The sequence below is a fragment of the Lytechinus variegatus genome, chromosome 17, assembly GCF_018143015.1.
Source record: "Lytechinus variegatus isolate NC3 chromosome 17, Lvar_3.0, whole genome shotgun sequence".
NCBI lineage: Eukaryota > Metazoa > Echinodermata > Echinoidea > Temnopleuroida > Toxopneustidae > Lytechinus > Lytechinus variegatus.
The window spans coordinates 5,657,018-5,681,376 of NC_054756.1; the positions used below are offsets into that span (position 1 = coordinate 5,657,018).

Here is a 24,359-nt window from a genome sequence, read left to right on the forward strand (position 1 = left end):
ATCTGAAGTAGATATGAACTCCTTTGACGATACTTAAGATTTACATTTCGTTTTGTAGATTTTGCAGGAATTTTGAATAATTCCATGTGGAAGTTTGGATCTTAAACATTAAATCACTTTTAAATCTCAAAGGATCAATTTAGATTCAAATCTAAAACTACATTTTTAAGATTCAAATTACATGAAGAATTCAATTGGTCCCTCCCTACATGGATTTTATCAATATCCCTGCAATTTAGAGTAATAATATAATACTTGCATGCATTTGCACTAAATCCTAAAGTCATGGCATTTGCAATATTGAGCTGTTAAGCGTCTCATGGAATTAGGGGGGGGGGGGGGGGTGCGTGAGATCACATTAAGCCTTGTAAATTTTAATCATGTGAATATTATTTTTGTCTACATTCTGTTCAAAACGATTCAATCTTATTGTGAATTGCTATATTTGTACCTTCCTGTTTTGCGGTTTTAGAGGAGATTGATTTACTTTAATATAAGCGCTATATAAGATTAACGTATACTGTTATTATCATTACCAGGGAAATCACAACAAGAATGTAAAAAGTGGTAACATTAAGAGATAACTATCGGGGGGAGAGGGGTTGCGCTCCGGATATTTGAATAGGAGGGTAAGAAAATTAAAAGGTGACGTTTTTTTTAGATGAGGAAAGGGGCAGTCAGCCCCTTGCTTCCCCCGTAATAGGGGATCTATACAGGAACAGGGCCCCGTCATATATAAAGTTATGATTGATCAAATCAATCGTAGCTCTATGGAAAGCCATCAGTGTCATTTTTTTTCGACAGGAAATGTGCAAAATGTCCTTTGTAAAAGAAGGAGAGCAGACCGAACTGTCTAGAAGTCAATGAATTTATGGATTTACATTTATATCTACTAAAAAAAACATATAAGCCAACAAGTAATTTATATGTTGACTTTGCTGGCTTTCCATAGTTGCAATTGATCGAATCAATCGCAATTCTTTTCAAGACAGGGCCCAGGTATCACAGTCCTAAACCTATTTCTGAACGATAATGTGGAGTTTGATTGTTTGGTCAATGCTTAGCTCCTATGGCTCTGCCGGGGGGGGGGGGGTGAGATGCACTTATGCCCATTGCATCCCTAACTGCCTTAAACATACTGTCTTTTTTCCTTTAAAAATGACAAGCCCCCCCTCCCCTCTCTCTGTCTGCACTCAATAATTTTCACCCATCACTCACATGGATGTTACACGAGTGATGTTTTATAGCTCTTTGTTTGCAAAGACTTCCCGTGTTCGATCAATTAAACTCGATATCGATCGAAAAGACAAATATCGTTTAGGCCGTCAATCATCCTATCAACCATTCTTCAGTTTCTATGGAAACGAGGGACGCTCACTTTTCCGCATGGAACTCACGGAGCAGCTAGCGGATGGTGATACTTTGGAAGTAGGAAAAACATCACATTTAAGCGACCAAGGACTCGCGATAATTTCTCTCCAGCGCTCGCAACATCATATTAATTGTAGTCCATGACGGGGGAAAATGCTCTGAACTTTAAATCATGCGCAATATGTTATCGTGAAGTATCCTTGAGACTGAAATCGTCTATAATTAATAGCAATTTTATGGGTCTGATTACATTTTCAGGTCCATTACAAAATCTGTGATTACCTTTGAAGCACAATCTTAGGCTATCATGTTCTGTTTCCAGATGAATTTGAAACTGAACAACGTAAGGATGTCAATAGTAAGGGGTTGATTTTAAACGGACGACTTCTATTTGACTTGAGCGCGGTAAAATCATAACAAATTGGATTGTTGGATTTTCTCCGATTGCAACTCTAGAATATTCACCATGATAGCAAAATTTATCTTTAAAGTGGTAAGTAGTACAAAGTCGCCTCTTTCCGTCTTCCTCTCCCCCTTTTCTACTTTAATAAAAAAACTTATCTTCTATCTTCCCCTTTTGACGCTCTTTCTCTCACGGTCAATCATGACCTACATGGGAAGGGAGGGGGAGGGGGTGTTTTGGCAAACCCGAGATTTACTTTGGGGGTGCTGCGTGTATTATTCTCCTTAGTCAGCACCCCCGGTTTATTCTGAAAGGTGTGTAAAATTGCCAGAATGTATCCAAAAGTCCTTAATTTTGTAGTGAACCCCCCTTTTATGGTCTTACATATTTACATCCGCACCCCATTGCTTTTGAAATATCTCTGGATCAAAAAGACCTGAATTTTGTAGTAAAACCCTTTTTTGCTTGCTTTTCAAATTTACTTCAGCACCCCCAAATAAAAAGAAATCGTTCCCAGGGCCCTGCAGTCTATCCTTCTCATCTCTAATTCTTTTCCTTCTCTCTCTCACACACTCTCTCTGTCGTACTCTCTTCCACTTTTTAAAAAGCTTCCTAGATCTTTATCTCTCACTCTCTATATCATCATTTCTGTGTCATATTTTACTTTAAAATGCTCCGACCGACAAAATAAATCTTGTTATGAATATTCCGTATCTTTGATATTTCATGTTTTATGTTGCCTAGCCCCTCATGGGTTACTTGCAAAAAAAATTATATGTCGATGGTTTGCTCCACTTTAACTTATTTGATTCTACATATTTTCTTCATTCATAATTCGTTTATTTGTATTAAAAACGAACCTAAAATAGTAGAGATAAATCAAAGATTTGCTATCATCATCATTATCATCATCACTATCACCACCGCCATCATTTTTACTATTGTTATTATCATTATTGTTGTTATTACTAACATTATTATTGTTGCTATTACTATTATCATTATCATTATTATCATTATTGTTGATTCAGCCAAAAATACCAAAGAAATCAAGATTGGAAATATACACAAATATGGAAATTTCAATAAGTGGATAGAAATACTAGAAACTTGTAAAAAAAGAAGAAGAAAATTTGTAATTGTAATACTTGGGCCAAATATACAATTCATTCATTAACTTTACCAAGAGATATACGAAGTTTGCGAGAAATTGTAGCACCAATAATCGTCAGAACACGATGCGCAACACGTACTATATACAGTAGGATAGCTTGAAAAGGTTAAAACTTGAACACATAGGCTTATAACTATCGATAATAAAATGGATGTTTTTTTAAGATAGTTAAATTGATTTGTGCCGTTAATGCAAATAAAAGTCAAACGGCAGGTTTAATGGAGTGGGAAGGAAAATTTAAGTGAGTTTAAATGGCAAAGATAAATTGCGAGAGCTTCGAACTTAATTCCTAATGATTGTATATGAAAGATTGATAGAATAGACAACAGTTGGATGATAATGGGTTTAAATGCAATAGCCATAAAGTAGGAGGGTGAGCACGTCATAGGCATAGGACAACTGCCTCCATGAGTTTTATTTGTTTCGTTAAGAACAACTTGAATCCAACAAAAGTTGTTTTGAATAGAAGAAACAAAATATCCAACAAGTATAGCACTGAAAATTTCATCAAAATCGGACGTAAAATAGGAAAGTTATGATATTTTGCAGTTTCGCGTAATAAAAAATAGTCATCCTGGTCGGCATGCAAGTGAGGGAGTGATGACGTCAAACACTCACTATTTCTTTTGTAGTTTATTATAAGAAATAAGAAATATTTTCATTATTTTCTCCTCATTTTCCTGTGAAATAATTTTGTTCCTCCCTTAGCATGTAGTATTACCATTGTTTTAACATTTCATGGCTTAGTCAAGTTGGTCCTTATTGTCAAAACCGTTTAAAAATAAAAATATTGTATAAATCAAACAATACAAAACAAAAGAAAATAGTGAGTGAGGGATATCATCGACTCTCTCTCATTTGCATATCACTGAGTTGTGCATATAACTGTTTTGTGAAAAATAACCAAAATTTTTTAAAATGTCATATCTTTCTTATTTCACATCCGATTTTGATGACATTTTCAGTGTTGCGTTTGTTTGTTATTTGATTTTTTTTTGTATTCAAATCCACATTTTTCTGGGATGGGCTTGGTCTTTAATGATAACATCATCATCAAGCATTCTGCTTATATGTTGAAAATTCTTCTTTCTCCTGCAAATTTTTAATGTTAAGGTTGTTTGGTAGTATATCATATTTCTTAAGAATGATATTATATTTGCATCTCTATGATACATGCATAAAAAAAGATTAGCCAACACATGTTTTTTATGTAATCAGCTTAGCTCAACTCTGATTATCAGTCGGCCTATCGTAAACATCACAGCACAGAGACTGCCCTGTTGGGGATAAAGAATGATATCCTTCAGGCTATGGACATGCAACGTGTTGCATTTGTTCTTCTCCTTGACCTTTCATCTGCTTTTGATTCTGTGGATCATAACAGTCTTCTCAATCATCTGTCTGAAGTGTTCAACATCACGGGTAATGCTCAGTCGTGGTTCACTTCTTACCTGTCAGGTCGTACCAGCAGATGTAAAGTTACTTGTGAACTGTCTTCACCGAAGTCCCTTCAGTATGGCGTTCCGCAAGGATCGGTAATTGTACCGCGACTTTTCGGCATGTACACACTGCCAATGTCGGATGTTATCATACAATACGATGGAGTATGTTATCACTCATATGCCGATGGTGTCTCTATACATTTGCTGATCCTAGAAGTCCTGAATCATTGAGTCAAGCTCTTCAATCACTCCCAGACTGTTTTGAAAATTTACAGGAATGGCTGGCTGCCAAAATGTTGAAACTTAATTGTGACAAGACTGAATTTCTTGTTGTTTCTACCCCAACAAGCCCGTCAATATGTAGCAGATGTCTCTCTCACGTTGTCCGGTATGACCATCCTTCCAGTGTCTCATGCTAAGAGTCTGGGTGTTGAGTTGGATTCGACTCTGAAAATGGATAAACAAGTTTCAGCACTTTGTCGGGGACTTCATTGTCAACTTTCGTACATAGACCGCATTAGACCATAATAACTGCCAAGGTATGTGAACATGCTGTTCGAGCCATTGTATTGTCACGTCTGGACTATGCAAATTTACTCTTGTATGGAATCAACTCGTCACAGATGCAACGTCTTCAGAGGGTCCAAAACCGTGCAGCCAAGTTGATTTTCAAAGCTCGTAAGCACGATCATGTTACTCCTCTATTAAGAGAGTTGAATTGGCTTCCAGTGAAGCAACCTATTGTTTTCAAGATTGTGATTATTGTTTTCAAGATTGTCCATAATGAAGCTCCACACTACATGGACTCTCTCTCTCATCCGCCTACATCAGTCAGAACGTCCCGGGCTTCGCTCGAGTACGGACATTACTCTACTCCATATTCCACGGACAAATACTAAAGCAGGTGACAATGCTTTTCAGACATGTGCCCCAAGACTCTGGAATAAAATTGCAAGATATATGCGACTTTCTCCGTCTTTGGAAGTACTTAAGAAACATCTCAAGACTCTGCTTTTTAATCAATAATATTTACATGTATTAGTTATTATAATTTTCTATTCCATCACTGTGAAGTGCTGTGAAACGATGATATATTCTAAGAGCGCTATATAAATGAACATATTACTATTAATCAAAACGTATTATACGGATGATAAATGAGAATAAAACAATAATTCAAATCAAATCAAAATCATCATAATCATCCTCATCCTCTTTATCTACATCATCATCATAAGCAGCAGCAGCATCGTCATCATCATCATCATCATCCATTATCATCGTCATCGTCATCATCGTCATCATCATCATCACCACCATCATCACCGTCATCATCTTCATCATTTGCTTTCTAATTTCTCATTATCATCAACGTCATTGCTCATCATTTTATGCCACTATTCAATTCATCTCGTAACAAGAATATTGCTGAACATGAAACAGAAAAGTGTATTGTAGACAACACCCACGCCCTACGCACACAGAAAAACGTGCAAGAGAGGAAGAAAGAATAGGAAATTGAAATGGCGCAAATTGGCAAGGAATATAGATAGATTGAATAAAATATGCGTGATAAAAATTGATAGTAAAATTAAGCCCCGAAAACGTCCGTGTCTAGGTAAAGCGTCAACGAGAGTCGATTGTTCAGACATGTCAGACGACGCTATGTTTTAGTGTTAACTGAATAATACTTTGGTACAAAATTTGTCATTTTGTTCATTGTTTACCATTTCAGACGAATTTCTTAATATAAATAAAGGATGTATTTTTACGATCGGCAAAAATATTATGTGCTACTCACGAGCCTTCCTCCAGAGATATAGGCCTATATTAATTATGTATGTATGATACATACATGATACGTGGAGCGTTGTGGCCCAGTGGATTAGTCTTCGGACTTTGAAACAGAGGGTCGTGGGTTCGAATCCCAGCCATGGCGTAATTTCCTTCAGCAAGAAACTGATCCACGATGTGCTGCACTCAACCCAGGTGAGGTAAATGGGTACCGTTAGGAAGTAATTCCTTAAGAAGCTGTGTGCGCTATGAACGCCTAGCTTAGCCGGGTAATATAGGAGCGCCGTGAGCACCTAACAAGGTGGATATGTGCGCAATATAAATACGCTATATTATTATTATTATTATATGTTTTAGCTTGAAATGTAATTAATAATGATTAATTCAACATTTCAAATACATAGCGAAACAATACAATGATCGCATGGAAAATCTTTTATCTACCGAATACTTATCCACATGTCTTCACCAAAAATCTGCTTTAGTTATATTCACGAGATCGGAATCCCAAAATTTAGATTCATATAGGAGAAAAGCTTTTTCCTTGATAGAGAAATTATCGGGACATAAAAGCATAAAAGTGTGGAAGTTACTTTACAGGTATAACTTTGCTTCAGAAAACACTGTTTATGTTTATTGCATTAAATCAACATGATCAAGGACATCCCAATTTGTTTTTATATATTTATTCCTGATTATTCATTTCACGGTCGTCATAATTAATACTAATCCATGAATTTTTTAATTCATCTGGTTAACTTGAAATATCAATCAGTTATAAATCTTTTCCTGGAAATGTGTGAAAATTGTAAAGGTGAAATTCGTGGAACGAACCAAATAAAATAAAGTATTAATATTAATCAGTTATATTTTCTTTACTGTAAATTAATGACCATTGTAAATTTGAAACTCACAATTCTCTTTAGTCGGGACTTGGGGAAACCAAGTGGTGTCAGGTCCCGCAGAACAAAGGTCAGCGATTGATCGTACGCTTGATTTTTACGATTGATTGTACATTGTAGTCAATGCAATCAATCGTAGAAAATTGTTCTACGATCATTGCTAAGCTTTGTGTTACAGGCCCCAGGGCTCCGTAACACAAAGGTTTGCGATGAATTGCAAATATAAAAGAACCGTACTGATTCGTAATGGTCTGTATTTTAAACCTAATGCGCGTGTAACATTGATATTGATTGGTCAGTTCATTTAGCGATTGATCGCTATCAAATCGTTGTGTTAGGGAGCCCTGGACGCAGGTTCACTTGGAAAGACTTGCCGGAGTTCTATTCGCCCGATGAAGCGAATATTGGTTGGTGAAACGTTGCGAATACAGAGAATTGTGAGTTTCAAATTTACAATTTTCAGAAATTTTCAGTAAAATATTTATAGCTGATTAATATCAATACCATGTTTTCTTTATCATACGAAGTTCCAGTTGCGGGACAATTAAACTGACAGTAACAAAATACACAATATACACTTATAATTGATGATGGAGTTTGCTCGTTAGAATGACGATTGGAGAAATGTCCTTGAAAATTAAAACAGATAAAATTAATGCATTGAAATTGAAAATGAAATGTATCCACAAATGTTGCGTTTAAAATACAAGGAGGGCTGGGCGTTTGTACAGGAGTGAAATTTGCCTTTTGCGGAATAGGTGGCAGTGCACTTTTCTTCCTGATTTTTCTCGTCAGATAGAACAATGGTAACTTATGTATGAACAAAATAATTGGGTAAAACAATGCCACGAAGGTTCATGAGGTTTGTAACGCCTCGTCAACAAATTAGACTAAAATGATTAGTTTGAGTATTATGGATGCATTTCTCTTAAAGCAAATACGAACCAGCAGCTCTGTATACCGCCAGCTCAAGTCCTCAACAACTCAAATCAGGGCAGGTTTCTTACCCATGATGCAACATTATGAGTCGTGTGGCCTTTAAATATAGAACCATGAATGCACATGACTTAAACCCCGTCTTAACAGACGCTTTTCTCACTGCCCTGCCACGACAAAATAAAAGCAGGGTGAAAAAAAATCACCCCTTCCTATTTAGACGCTCCCAGTGAGGTAAAAGCAGGAATGAGTCGGAATGTGTTTTTTTTTCTCCAAATTTTGGCCTCCTCCGACTAGGGTGGAAGCGGGGTAAAACAACATGTACAACTCCACCCCACTAACCATGCCAACGCCCGGGTGCATGTTCTGCTAAGACGCTGTCAGGGTGCAGTCTGTCTGAAAGTCTCTCCCCACAGTCCTTTCTCATTTTATTTTTCCCTCTTTCCTTCTTTGTTTACCGTCTCTCTCTCCATTCTTTTCCCACTCCCTTTCCTTTCCTTTCCTTTTCTTCTCTAATTTTTCTTTGTCCTTCCAAATCTTTCCCCTCTAAATTTCGTTTATCTTCCTGATTGTTTTTCTCTCCTCTCTTTTTCTTTCCTCTTTCCCCTTCCTCTCTTTTCCTTCACTTTTTTCTCTTTTCCCTCCCCAATCTCCTTCTTTCTTTTTCCCCTTTTTATTTGTTTTCTGCTCTTCTGTCTGTCTTTCTTTCTCTTTCTCTCTCTCTCTCTATCTCTCTAGAGGGTAGGGGGTGGGTCCATTACCATGGAAACCTTACCAGGGTATAATATTTCAGTATGTGTGTGTTAAGACAGAGTACCGATGCTACCACACGTGGTTTTATCGACTCTTTAATGAATTCCGCCCACCCCTCCGCTTTCTACCCACCCTCTATTAAGACAGAGCTTTGCATACATGCATATAAATTACATACTAGCTTTACTATATTTAATGATTTCATACCACAAGGATCATTTTGCCAAGTAGGTAAAAAATACCATTTCACCCGATATATTTTATTTTCTCAATAAGTATACATTCATAGGCTGTTTGTCTTTATCTTTTTTTTCGCAAAAGGTGTATAACTCAAGACTAGTCATTAACTTAATAACACACCGTCAATAAGAGACCACACAATATAGTGATATACCACAGGAACAAGGAATGTCTAATTCTTCATAATACAAAGAGAATTTAATGAGCCACGAGCGTTTTTTGTTTTTATCTAGGACGGCATGAAAAGCCCAGGCAATTAAAGCACCAGAAATTAAGGTCAACAGATGGCCCAAGCTCTTGAAATATAAATCCCATTTTGATGATACGCTGCGAAAGTGACGATACCTCACGCTCGGAATATTAATTAGTATTCTCAACCTTCGAAAGAATTTGATGATACAAAACTTGCTCCCAGAAATAGCATGCTTTGATGGCTGATGGGCCCTATTGATAACGAAATGAGAGTTTTCAAAATGTATCCATTTTTGTTTTCTCATCACAACCATATTATATAAATTATATATTTCTTTATCAGTTTGCTATTAAACAAAAGAAAATATTTCATTAAAGTGATACGTTGTGTAGATATTTTTTTTGTTATAAGTATGTATGACTCACTTGTCTTCTATCTTTTATTTATTCATCTATTTATTTATTTATTTATTCATTCATTCATTATCATTATTAATATCATTATGTTATTATTATCATTATATCATTATGATTATTAATATTATTATTATTATCGTTATGGGAAGTGGGTATTTTTTCTCAGCCCCCTCTTCTTCTTTCCCTCTCCCTTCACCCATCTATTAAGTCTCTCTCTTCAGTTTTATACCGAGTCCCACAACTTCCCATAATCTTAAATGCTGCGATAGAATACATTCATCTTTATTTTGCATAAAATTACAAAATTAAGTATTTTATTCGAATTACTTTATCCTATTTGCAATTAGGTTAAGTCGATTTAAGTCGATGTCATGATGTACATAAACGCTCTCTGTCACTTATTGACTATGTCTCGAAATGACAGTTTTGTGAGACGAACATGAAATGGGCAGAGTCATCCTCATTTCATATTGTATTAATTATCGCCATAAATAATACTTCTATTAGATTTTTAAATTGTTTTATTCTCCTTAGTGGCCCCTATGCTTTTTAGACAAATGAGAGTATACGCATTAGGACCACGAGCAATTCGTAATTATTTCATTAGATATTTTTTTTGTATTCTTTGATGCGCATGATGCTTTTATATTGTTGACAATCTCTTTTAAATGATCAATTGAAATTTCGACATCTTCTTGATACCTTTTCCTTAATCGTTTTGAATTCTTTCAAGCGCATTAATTATTTTATCATTGAAGACTATATAATTGAAATTACAGTTTTGCACTATAACTATGTAAATTTATCATCATTCATATAACATTACACGTCTATTGGTTTATTCATGGACCTCCATTACAGGTATTACAGTCATGTACGGTCCATGGTTTGCACGACCCTTTTTCCTTTGATGCGCGCTAAACTATTGTTTATTAACTGACCCTTTAAAAATGGGATTTTTGAACAATAATCATGGATTTTTTTTTATCATCTCCATGTTTTTTAATCTTACTTTTATAAAATAATTTTTTATTTCTTTTATACGCATCAATGCGTTTATTTATCATCAAAATATCCCTTTAAAATCACAGCTTTTATATACTTGAACAACGAAATGTCAACATCTTTCCCATATTATCTTTTTTTAAATTTCAGTATCGTGAGATATTTTTTTATTTCTTTGATGCACATTGTTTTATCCATTACTGGTTAGCTTTCTAAAGTGTGAGTTACGCACTACGACTATGGAATTTGAGCGTCATCCCCTAAATAATATATATTTCACTTGTCTATGATGTATGAAAGCTTTGATTAACACGTCTATTCTTCTCAAAGGACATTGCTTTTAGAATAAATCCGTGATAGCGCTCAGTGATGCTCGTCCTTGAACATCACGCGGTTTCATTTTAACGTTGTAATACGAATGTGGTTTAACTTTAATAATGGCGTTTCACAATTTATACTAAGCTTGTAAGGCAGAATAATTCATCAGTCAGGAAATACTAGAAATAAATAAAATCTTGTCCAAATACGAAAAAAAATAATATTAATTAGTTGTGGGATGTGTGTGAGGGTATATCGGTGTTCGTGTGTTGTGTGTTTTATTTTCTTTTGCGTGTTTATTTATTCCTCTTCTTATTTCTTTTTAAATTTAGCTTAGTTTAGTTTTCCTTATACAATATTTCAGGCATTTCATTCAATTAATATTTGGATGGTGCATTGTATAGAGGGTTGTTAACACAAAATAGATATTTGCAAATATTGCAATTAGATTCAGTATATGCATTCATTTTGGGTAAAACCCTTAATAAATTAATAAATAAATGTTGGAAACATGTGTGTGTGTGGGTGTATGAGGGTGTGTTGGTGGGTGGGTGTAAAAAAAAAAAAAAAAAATGCGTCAAACAAGTGTGTGTGTGAAAGAGAAAGGCTGAGATAGACCGAGAGAGGGAGACAACCGTATCAATGTGGGTTTATTACACAACCAGAGAAAAGGCGCGAGAGGGAGAGACAAAGAGAGAGAGAGAGAGGGGGGGGGGGGAGGTCTTGACTGGGAGAAGGAGAATGCATATGAGATTTAAAAAAAATAGCAGTAAAGAGAAATAGATGGAAAAGGAGAAGAATGTGGACAAGGAAAGAAGGTTAAACATGTTAAATGTCGGGGTGGAACGCCATTAAGTTGTAGGGCGAAACAAGGGGAACAAATAAAATGATTAACGAGCCACAATCATGTCGGCCATGCACCACCATTTCACTGATAGATTATGCGGAAAATGGAGAAGTACATGTTGAAAAATTGATCATGCAATCTCGATGATGAACTTTGCAATGGCCACATTTCCCCCATACTTCTGCTGCAAAATCATAATTAGATATGATATGTATACTAGAAAAATAATGCAATTATAACATCATGCAGATTTGTGGAGCGTTGTGGCCCAGTGGATTAGTCTCCGGACTTTGAAACAGAGGGTCGTGGGTTCAAATCCCAGCCATGGCGTAGTTTCCTTTAGCAAGAAATTTATCCACATTGTGCTGCACTCAACCCAGGTGAGGTAAATGGGTACCTGGCAGGAATTTATTCCTTGAAATGCCATCGTGCTGTAAAAGGCTGCGAGGCTAAAGCCAGGGTAATAATATCCAAGTCCTTTGCATGGAAGCGCAGAGAGACTTTATTTATAATGTGTTATGCGCTATACAAGAACTGTCTATTATCATTATTATTTGAAGGAAAAAAAATGTAGGAATAGTTACCTCTCTTTTTTTCTATTTCAAATACATTCTAATAAAGTGGATTTGACATTATTCACTCAAGATATTTGATAAAGTATAGGGAAAAATATAATGAATGGACAGTACACTAATTATCCTATAAATTTCGATAATAGTGTGTGTGTTTATCTTTATTTGAAGAGATGGTGGCAATAGATGGGACAGTATAATCAATTAAAAGAACGGATTATAAATTCATGAAAATATTCACTCGTAAAGTCGTAAAGTTGTATTTTGGGGAAAACAGCTCACAAACTAATTATGATGAATAATAAAATTCATCCTTTATTGAAATTATCCATTTCCATGATAAGCGTGTGTGCAAAAACCGATAACGAAGTTAGTCTCAAAGTAATGACATTAAATTATTCATAAAGAAAACTGAAAATCATTTATGTAGTATTCCCTACGAATGTATTCAAAACTAATTCCACCCACTCTATTTTCCATCTCGGTCTTATGGCTCAGTCACATATCCCGTACGGCGAGTCGAAAACAGCCGTTTTAACATATTTTGTACCAGCTTGAATGAATAAAACGGCTGTTTTCGATTCGCCGCGCGGCCGCCAAGAGGGAATTGTGACTGCAGCATAGATCACAGATAAATGTTCTCGTCTTCGTTATGTAGTTTTCTGCCAGAGCTCGTCCTGTTTTACATTTTATCCGTGTTATTTTACCCTTTTCGTCCTAAAATTTCATTTATGCATGCAGTCTTCATGACGCGTCCTGCCCTATATTTGTTTTAATTTTGTTATAATAATTTATTCATTAATATATATATAAAAAAAGTACGAAATGGATTTGGATTATTTTTGTTCTGTTAGAAACAAATTTGAGTATGAAACTGAAATTTAATGTATATTATTTTATATTTCACCAAAGACATACTTCGAAATGGGATGAATATCTGCTGTCACAAACAAGTATAATCCCACAATCTTGAAAAGCAAAATTATAAGTGTATGACCCCGCAAAATTATAATGAAATCCATGCAATGTCGTCCGAATTTGTAACTTTGTAATGACAGCTATTTATTCGGCAGTCGAAGGTTATCGATAGCATGGTAATTGTGTTAAAGTGTTTCATTCCGCTTTTATAGGGATAAACTCATCAACGTATTAATGGGATTACAGGTGTAGTAGCATAATTACACTTAGGGCACAGTCACACCTACGAAACCGACTCCCAGTGACACATACAGGATTTTCCAAGGGGGGGGGTCACATTTTTTAGATTTAAAAAAAAAAATGGAAAAGCAAAACAAAGGCTTTCACCTATATGCAATTGAAGGTAATTTTGTTCGCGGACAATATGACAAGCAAAATCCTCACTTTCAAAGGTGCGGGGGGGGGGGGGGATGTGGTTAAAACCGCATAATTACGATATAAATTTTGGTTATGGCTCTCAAATGGGCAAAGGGGCACAGGCCGGATGTGCCCCCCCCCCCTCCTGGATCCGCCACTGCCGATTCCAAAAAGGACCGATGGTATGCTTGTCTAGATTCAATCGGTCTGCATGGATTGGGTTTTGGCGGTGTAACGGTGGTTCAGTTGACCTTGTATTGACCTGTGCCATGGATTGAAAACACACGTAGTCCTGTCACATTTCTCTTGTAAAGCGATTTGGTCACATTAGCCCCGTTCACATGGAGGCTGTTTTGGGAGGAAGGGTCGGAGGACGTCCAGTCGGAGTAAGGTCGGAGGAAAGGTCGACCCTCTGACTCTTCCTCCGACCAAAACAGCCTTCACGTCTGCGTCGTACACTGTAAAACTACGGTGTTAATACTGACACCAATTGGTATTAATAGAGGACCACACCTGAGGTGTTAAAATTACACCCTAGACATTAAACATAACACCAAAGAGTAAATGTAACAACAAATGGTGTTGTAATAACACCTATAGCTGTAAAACTAACACCACCAATTCAACACCGGTGTAAAATAACTGGTGTGGTCCTCTATGTACACCGGTGAACACCACAGCTTTTGCTGTGTCATAAGATCATCATATCTCGGGAATTTTAATCTAAGCATAAAAAAAATGTGCTCCAACTATACAAACCAGCGTCTGAACAAGACTGTTGAGAACTATGAACTATATACCCGTGCATACTAATGCAAGCATATTATTGTGCAAAGATGAAATCTGAAGAAAAAAAAAGATGTCAAAAGAATCGTGACAGAAAATTAGCCAGCCGATTTTCCCTCATCAATCAATGTACAGCGTTATAAAAGGGTGTCACCACATAACCAGAAACGGGGTGGGGAGGGGGGGGGGGTGTACAGTAGTCAATAATACTATCCTGGGATAAGTAGATTTAAACTTTTGCTCCATAGGTAACATAGGCTGGCAGGCAATGTATTTTGGAACAACATGGTTGAACAGACAAAAAAATGAAACCAAATCACCAACCCCCAGCAAATTACGCGCGTATCCCCCTCCCCTCTTTCTCTTTCTCGGTCAGTCTGCCTGTTAGCCTTTGCATGACTGTCTGTTTCTCGTTGTTTTTCATCCAATCCCTGCTACGGAAGCATTTACTTGTTATTTCCGATATCATAGTGGCACTAGTATCAAGGCACCGTTTTCTTTTGGTGTATATACAGGAGGAAGTGCACGTGGGAGGGGGTGGGGTTTGAATGAGGAGAGAACCTTGGCAATCAAACTCATGGTATTCTCATAACAAATGATAAAACTTGCAGGATTTTTTTATCATAACCACCCCCCTAATCTCCAATACTTTATGGTCAAATAACCATCTCCCGAGCTGTATCTATCCATTTTTCTTTAGCACTAACAATAAACATGTTGAAAGGCTTCCAAGGTTGGGATATACTGTAAATTACAGGATTTCAAACAAAACCATATCGGCTGATAGTAACATGCCGAATATTAGATTCAGATTTAAACCTTGTGGATTTGATATGAAGCTAACAGATTTGAATTTAAATCTCTCGAGATTAAAACAAATAATCTCTAAGATTAAATGTAACTATATCCAATATTCATTCTATAGTGCTGCCGTACACTAACAATTCCAAATCCAGATCTGTCAAAGCTATTATTATTTTGCGATGTTTGGCGGGCGAACGGATTTCAATGAAATCCAATAGCGTACCTACGGAGGGGGGGGGGGGGCGGAGTCGCAGACTCACCCCCGTCTGCCCACCCCTGACAAGCTACAACACATTCAAAGGACGTATCCCTGCCCCCCCGAAGAGCTTGAAAGACCTTTTTTGCCCCCCCCCCCTGACGAGCTTGAAGACCTATTACGAAAGTACGAAATACTTTGTGTGTGATTGAAGACCTTTTTTTTGCTTGTCAAATTTTTTGTCGGACGTTTTTGCCCCCCCCCTGTAGAAAATCCTAGGTATGCCACTGCTGAACTCCATGGGTGTATGTGAGCTTAGCGAGAGACAAAACCTCACACACACATACACTCACACACACACACCCACACACGCAATTAAACAAAAAGAAACACTTGTTTCTCTTGTTTTCTTGTAGAGAAAATCAAGAATAAAACGGGGAATTTGAGTCCCTTCCATGTTGAGTAGGCATAAAGGGGAGGGTGCTCTTTACCTGGGAACTGAGGGGGGGGGGGGGGGGGGGGGGTAAAACATCACCTTTTTATCATTTTTTTCTCTCTTGTCATTTTAATACATCTTGTTAATATTTCATTTTGTAATTGTTGAAACGTTTCATTATTAATCTACATACGTATCTTTGAAGTTTGATGTAAAACTTGTATGATTGTATGAGATATGAATTTATTGTATAATTTATAATCGTGTTTCAAATAATTTGTAAAACTTGTTTATGGAATGTGAATGCGTATTTTGATTTCAGAGAATAGAACAAAAAAAAAAAACATCCTTAAACAATAGAAATTATGTCCGATAACTTACCTTCGACAAGTTCGATGACTTACCGTTATGACTTACCGTTGAAGTCTCCCCCTCCCAAAATACCAAGGCGGTCGAACCCTATGTACAACCTAATTTAAACACCCCTTCCCTGATCGTATTTTCGAACAATTTACGCATGAGTCGGTGAAAAACAATAATTTCACAACTTCTAGCTAGTATTTATTGTAGATAATGTTTCGGATGTTTCTGTTTTGTGTTTTTGTTCTTTTGTAGGTTATAGTTTTGACGCTTATCCGAATGGCACACATGGAGAAAAATGAGAGATCTCAAGAGCCTTCACACACACCCTGTGACAAAGGTAGGGGCTGGAAAAAAAGTATTTTTCTTTGTACGGAAAAAATGAATATTCTTCCTTTTTTGTGTAGGTGAATCTAACGAGGCCTATATAGCCTTATGACCATAATAGTAGGTAAATGACCATGAATTTATTGGAGCTTTCAATGGCATTGATGGCATTTTGTTTTGAAAATTACAGATGATATAAAAAAAGATGTAATTGCTCTATATCGGACCAATATCGTTTGTGTGTGCGCGTGTGTATGTGTGTGTGTGTGTGTGGGGGGGGCTTGAGGACACCCCAAACAAAACAATCCACTACCAAGAAAATACAATTAAAGGAGAAATAACGGTATGATTAGGAAGGAAAAACATTGGTAATCAATGTCTTTCAAACAGTACAAATTATATTTTGCTTTAAGAAAAGGTCAGAATTTCCCCTCACTCGATTTCTTTTTTAAGAGTGTTTGTCCAGTTGGCTTTGCTCTTCCCTCTTCTTTTGACTTTATTTATTTATTTTCAGTTTTTATTTCATTTATTACTATAATTTTTTTTTTTTGGGGGGGGTTGCTCTCGCCCAGCCCTGTCGAACGTAATTCTAAAAATCATTTACTCCACTATTTTAACCAACCAGAATGATGGACTTTCGTTCGATATTCAACTCTTTGTGCAACCATGGCAACGGCTGCAAGTCGTTATATATTTAGTTTGCGCACTTTAAAATCATCGTTTGATATTTTATACAAAGGTTTTTAGTATATGGACTTTACAGTAGGCTTATAGCTGTTTAGCAGGTTAACAGCCATTCTTAATTTATTGATAATTAAATATAAAGATGAAACTCAACTAAAAAAAACTGCAATGTTCATAATAGGAAAAGTCATTGTAAGAAATGTGAAACAGTGTTTTTACTGTATGTGGAATTGAAAGGGGGGGGGGGGGTCGTTTTTTATGTTACCATTGAGATTGGTTTGTGTGTTAATTCTTTTTGGATGCTCTGAACATGCTGAAGTGCGTGTTTCAGGTTGTATATTTATTTTAAAAAAAGTATTTACAAAAAGAGAGATCAATTTCTAGCATGCAGTCACACCAACGAAATTGACTCCAAACCGACCGATGGTATGGCATTGGGAATAACGTTATTAATCTAGTCGATATGAAACTGGTCTGGATGGTGTGACTGAGCTCATCAATTGTCAATGCAGCTCATTTTGTGACCTTCACAATGGCATTATACTCAACTCCGATTAAACTTCATTACCAGTTTCAGATCATCGAACAGGATATGCTTCAAAGTTCAAACAATTATGAAACTGGTCACACAGCAAAACAGAAGGAAAAGAGACATTTTGTCGATTTTCTATGCATACTAATGTCAATCATAAATTCATGAAGAATTTATCAATTTAAAAGCATGTTTGCCAAAAGCGATCAAGAGCCAATTAATTCCAAAGTGATTTCCGCCTCTCCCCTTCCTCTCTCACCCCACTCCCTTATTAGTCCGGGTTATAATGGAGCAAGGTGCCACACGAAAAAGGAGAAATTTTCATATAGTGCTTCTAGACCAGTTTTTTTACGCTGAATATGAATATATGAGGTAACCAGGCTGTATCCTGAAAATTAACCCGTGAGGGCGCTTTTTTCAAAATGGCCGCCAAATTTTCAGAACATTTGAATTTTCGTACATAGATTTTGACATAAACATTCAATTGCCACAAAATTAGTGTCATATGAAAGACAAATAAATTTCCTACAATTTGGTACCATTTATAGGGGATAAGTAGGTCATTTGGCTGAGATTTTAAGTAGAAAAATGCATTTTTTGTCATTTTTTCCCAAAAATTGAAAATTTTGCAAATACATGATTTTACATAATTCTAAGAAAAATGAATCAATGACCTTGAAATGTTCCAGAAAACTTTATTAATATACTATTATTATGTGGATGAAATTCCAACTCTGTATCATTCTTCTTAGCAAATTTATAAGGTATCAAACTTGAATACTTCAATTTCAGAAATGTCTCTTTTTGTATGCATTTCCATAGACTAATATGTATAACATGTATAATATGTATAATGTATACTGTAGATAAAAATTAAATCCAATTATCTCCGCTCGTTAATCACTTGGATTGTTAAGAGTAGGCTTTCCTCTATCAGCTACATAAAACAAAATGTTGGCACATCAAGGCCTAACACTCTCATAGGGTGGGGGTGTCGAACCCCCCCCCCCCCCCGCCCACGCCCCTTGCATGGCTATATCATGCTGTTGTTTATTGCCTATTTATTGGAAAATCACCACTTTTTGAAGCAGCTATTGAGCGATTTTGCTATACAGTACAGCCACTTTAATTACTTTGAAACCACTTGGAGAGGAAAAGAGTAAGCTTTGTTCTACAAGCTACATCAAAAGTAGTGACACGTACATCGAAGCCAACCCCTCTCGGGGGGGGGGGGGGGTCACCCCCCCCCTTTTGCTTATTGCCAATTTATTTGGAAATTCACCATTTTGGACCCAACATTGAGGCAAAAAAGCGTTTGTGCATTATAGTGTTTTATTGCTTTGAGAGAGTAGAGTGTGTTCTACCAGCTACATAAATAAGCGCTAGCACATCGAACCCTAGCCCTCTAAGGGGCTGTCTAAGTCACCCCCTCCTCTATATCATGTATATTGCCTATTTATTGAAAATTTAACCATTTTGGATCACCCATTGAGGCATAATAAGGGGCGTTTCTATATCATACAGCCAATTTTATTTTCTTGTAATTACTTGGAGAGAAAAGCGTAGGCTTTGCTCTATCAGCTACATATTATTAGGAAGCGCTGGCACATCGAAACCTATCCCTCTCATGGGCTGATAAGTCAACCCCCCCTCTATTATCATGTATATTACCTATTTATTGGAAATTACACCATTTTGAATCGCCCATTGAGGCAAAAGTGCGTTTCTACTATATAGTACAGCCAATTTCGTTTTCTTGCAATGACTTGGAGAGGAAAGAGTAGGCTTTGCTCTATCAGATACAAATAAACAAGTGCTTGCAAAGAAAAGCCTACCCCCTCCAGGAAGCTGTTGAAATTAACCCATCTATTTTGCATTATAGCATATTTATTGAAGAATTCACCATTTTAAAGCCCCCATTTAGGCAAAAAGGCGTTTCTGATATATAGCCCTGCCACTTTTACTGCATTGAAACCACTTAGGGAGGAAAGAAGAGGTTTTTGCTTTATCAGCCACATCTAAAGAGTTGCAGGCAAATAAAAGCCTACTTCCTTCAGGGGACTGTCGAAATTCCCCCCCCCCCCGTCTCTTGATATTCACCATTTTGGAGCCCACATTTGGGCAAAAAGGCGTTCCCGATAAATAGTTCTGCCACTTTTAATGACTTGAAACCACTAAGGGAGGAAATAATAGGTTTTTGATTTATCAGCCACATATAGAGAAGTGCAGGCAAATAAAAGCCTACCCCTTCAGGAGGCTGTCAAAATCACTCATCCCTTTTGCATTATTGCCTTTTTATTGAAAAATTCACAACTTTGGAGCCCCCATTGAGGCAGAAAGTCATTTCTGATTATTTTTCTGCCGTTTTTCACCCTTTAAAACACTTGGAGAGAAAAAGAATAGGCTTTGCTTTAACAGCTACATATAAAGACATGCTCGCAAATAAAAGCCTATCCCCATCAGAGGGCTGTTGAAATCATCCCACCCCCTTTTTTTATTATTGCTTATTTATTGAAAAATTCACCATTTTGGAGCCCCCATTGAGGCAAAAAGGCGGTTCTGATAAATAGTTCTGCCACTATTACCGCCTTGAAACTACTTATAAAGAAGTGGCTCTACTATATACTAGAAACACGTTTTTTCCTCAACGGGGGTTCCAAAATGGCGATTTTTACAATGAATTGGCAAAAATCGTAAAAAAGGTGGGGTAACATAATTATAGTCCCCTGAAGTGAGTCAGGCTTCGATATGGCAGCAATTTGTTATATATAGCTGAAAGAGGGGAACCTATTCTTTCCTCTCCAAGTGGTTTCAAGAAAGAGAAATTGTGTGTTTTATACAGCAGAAGTGCATATCGCCTCAATGGGGCTCAAAAATTGTGAATTTTCAAATAATTAGGCAATAATGCAAGAGAGGTGGGGTGATTTGACAGCCGCCCAGATGGGTAAGCTTCAATGTGCCAGCAATTCTTTATAGAGCAAAGCATGTTCTTTCCTCCTTAATTGGTTTCAAGGCAGTAAAAGTGGCAGTACTATATATCAGAGATGCCTTTTTACCTCAATGGGGGCTCAAAAATTGTGAATTTCCAATAAATAGGCAATGACGCAAAGGGGTGAGGGGGCTAATTTCGACAGCCCCCAGAAGGGGTAGGCTTTTATTTGCCAGCACAAAATTATGTAGCTGATAGAGCAAAGCCTATTCTTTCCTCTCTAAGTGGTTTCAATGCAATAAAAGTGGCAGAACTATATATCAAAGACACCTTTTTGCTTCAATGGGGGCTTTAAATGGTGACTTTTCAACAAATAGCCAAATACTGAAAATTAGTTGGGTAACTTCAACAGCCGCCTGAAGGAGATAGGCTTCGATTTGCCAACACTTCTTTATATGGAGCTAATAGAGCAAAGCCTACTCTTTCTTCTCCAAGTCATTGCAAGAAAATAAAATTGGCTGTACTATATAGTAGGAATGCGCTTTTGCCTCAATGAGTGATCCAAAATGGTGAAATATCCAATAAATCGGCAATATACATGATATAGAGGGGGGGGGGGGGGGGGGGGGGGGGGGGGGGTGATTTAGACAGCCCCTGAGAGGGCTAGGGTTCGATGTGCCAGTGCTTATTTATATGAAGCTGGAAGAACGAAGTCTACTCTATCCTAAGTGGTTTCAAATCAATAAAATGGGGTGTGCAACAAAGCACAAACGCTCTTTGGCCTCAATGTTGGGTCCAAAATTATGAATTTTCAAATAAATATGCACTATTAAGCAAAAGCCCCCCCCCTAAGAGGGGTATGCTTCGATGTGCCACTTCTTTGGATGTAGCTGGTAGAACAATTAAAGCCTACTTTTTCCTCTCAAAGTGGTTTCAAAGCAATCAAAGTGGCTGTACTGTAGTAGAAATGCCTGTTTTTGCCTCAATGGGTGCTTCAAAAAATGGTGATTTTCCAATAAATAGGCAATATACAACAACATAATATAGCCAAGGGGGGGGGGGGGAGGCTTCAACTTCCCCAGCCCATGAGAGTGTTAGGCCTTGATGTGCCAATATTTTGTTTTATGTAGCTGATAGAGAAAAGCCTACTCAACAATCCAAGTGATTGACGAGCGGAGATAATTGGATTTAATTTTTAACTACATTATACATTATACATATTATACATGTTATACATGTTATACATATTAGTCTATGGAAATGCATACAAAAAGAGACATTTCTGAAATTGAAGTATTCAAGTTTGATACCTTATAAATTTGCTAAGAAGAATGATACAGAGTTGGAATTTCATCCACATAATAATAGTATATTAATAAAGTTTTCTGGAACATTTCAAGGTCATTGATTCATTTTTCTTAGAATTATGTAAAATCATGTATTTGTAAAATTTTCAATTTTTGGGGAAAAAATGACAAAAAATGCATTTTTCTACTTAAAATCTCAGCCAAATTACCTACTTATCCCCTATAAGTGGTACCATATTGTAGGAAATTTATTTGTCTTTCATATGACACTAATTTTGTGGCGATGGAGTGTTTATGTCAAAATCTATGTACGAAAATTCAAATGTTCTGAAAATTTGGCGGCCATTTTGAAAAAAGCGCCCTCACGGGTTAATTTTCAGGAAACAGCCTGGTTACCTCATATATTCATATTCGGCGTAAAAAATGGTCTAAAAGCACTATATGAAAATTTCTCCTTTTTCGTGTGGCACCTTGCTCAATTATAACCCGGACTATATCCTTTTACGAGACTCTCTTTGTATTTCTCTTTCGCTGTTTTCATTTATTTCTATGCTTATGTCTCTCTCTCTCTCTTTCCCTACTCGCTCCATCTCCTTGTTTCTTTCCTTTTCTTTCTCTTTATGTCTCTATCTATCTCCCTTTCCTTACTCGCTACATCTCCTTGTTTCTTTTTCTATCTATCTATCTATCTATCTACCTACCTACCTACCTACCTACCTACCTACCTTACCTACCTACCTACCTATCGACCGACCGACCGATTGATTGATCTATCTATCTATCTATCTCTATCTGTTTCCCTACGCTTGCTTCCTAGTTTCTTTCCCTTTCTTTCTCCGTATGTCTCTCTCCCTCTCTTTCCTTACTCGCTCCATCTCCGTCCAGTCCTTAGTTTCATATCCCCCTTTTCGCTCTCTCTCCCAACCCTCTCTCAGCTGTTGATGCTATGTATCGTACTGTCACATCAACGAAACAGATTATAAATCGCCATTTTACGTTACTTCCCACTGACATATCATAGGTTGGTTTGGAGTCTGTATCACGGATGTGACTGCAGCACATGGCCGTCGTCATAATACTATTATCCAGGGGCGGATTCAGGATTTTCCAAAGGGGGGGGGGGCAAATTTTTCGGAGGAAAATTTGACAAGCAAAAAAAAAAAGGTCTTCAATGGCATTTTTACATTACAAATTTTAATTTTACTTCTTAATAGGGGAACGCGTGCCCCCCCTGAATCCGCGCCTGCTATTACCTTCATTTCAAAAGCTAATTTGCATTGATATTTTTTTTTTATTATTATATTTCATCGTTGTAGCGTCCCCAGCGACAACCTACTGGACAGAGTGGTACTCGACCTCAAACGACGTCGGATCAAACGAGCAAGACTTTAGACATGTAACTATTATAATCACAATCTTCCTTTCTCGTTTTAAAAGGGATCCAGCCTTGGTAATACAATTATTTATATGAGAGGAGAATGAACAGCATACTTGCAATATAGGCCCAGCTTGAAAAATATGTATTTGCATGCATTCACTATTTGACTATCGACTTTGTAAAAGTTTATTTCTTCACTTATTCATTCTAAACTAATTTGTCTTCAGTTCAGATTTGTTATAAATTTTGATTGAGATAATTGTCATCTTTAAATCTACCCCTTTTGCTTCCTTTGAAAGAAGAATATAAATTTCGGAGTAAGCTTGAGGGGAAATATTTATCAACTTAATTTACAAATCTATTCAGTCATAGCTACAAGATATTCATTATCAATGTATTTATTCAGTCAATCTAATTTTGCCCACATTATTTTAGGGGCTTCCTATTATTTCCTTATTAGGTTACACGTCGACATTTTATTTCATCTAGGCCCTAGATATTTATCAATTAATTTATTTATTAGTTGTTATTATCTATCGACCAAATGTTTCTTATCATTCGAAGTACTACGAACAGTAACCATGGACTCACCCACAATTTCCGGAGAATATCGAGAATTAAATCGAATGAAATCTGAGCTGTTTATTTTTATCATTTCAGCTTTGTAATAAACGTCATACAAACACAATGTAGGGAGAAATACACCCATCGTAGTCTTAACCATTCAGGCTCTATTCCTGATGTGACATGCAATGATGGTATTTTATTTTGCAATCAATCGTGCAAGGACTTGGAAGTGAGACTACTCTGTAGCATAAATGGTACGTATGGTTTGTTTGTTTTTTCTTTAATTTGAGGTTGTACATGGGGCACATTGACCATGAACCCCCCCCCCAAAAAAAAAAAATGTATTGGTTGT

General features: G+C 36.7%; 1 long non-coding RNA gene across 1 annotated transcript; it reads left to right on the forward strand.

Annotated features, from left to right (window-relative positions):
- Nucleotides 1-1,666: 1,666 nt before the first annotated feature.
- LOC121431412 lies at nucleotides 1,667-23,458 on the forward strand. Its single transcript, XR_005972120.1, has 3 exons — nucleotides 1,667-1,864; nucleotides 16,539-16,623; nucleotides 23,379-23,458. It is a non-coding gene; the product is annotated as an uncharacterized LOC121431412 (long non-coding RNA).
- Nucleotides 23,459-24,359: the final 901 nt, after the last annotated feature.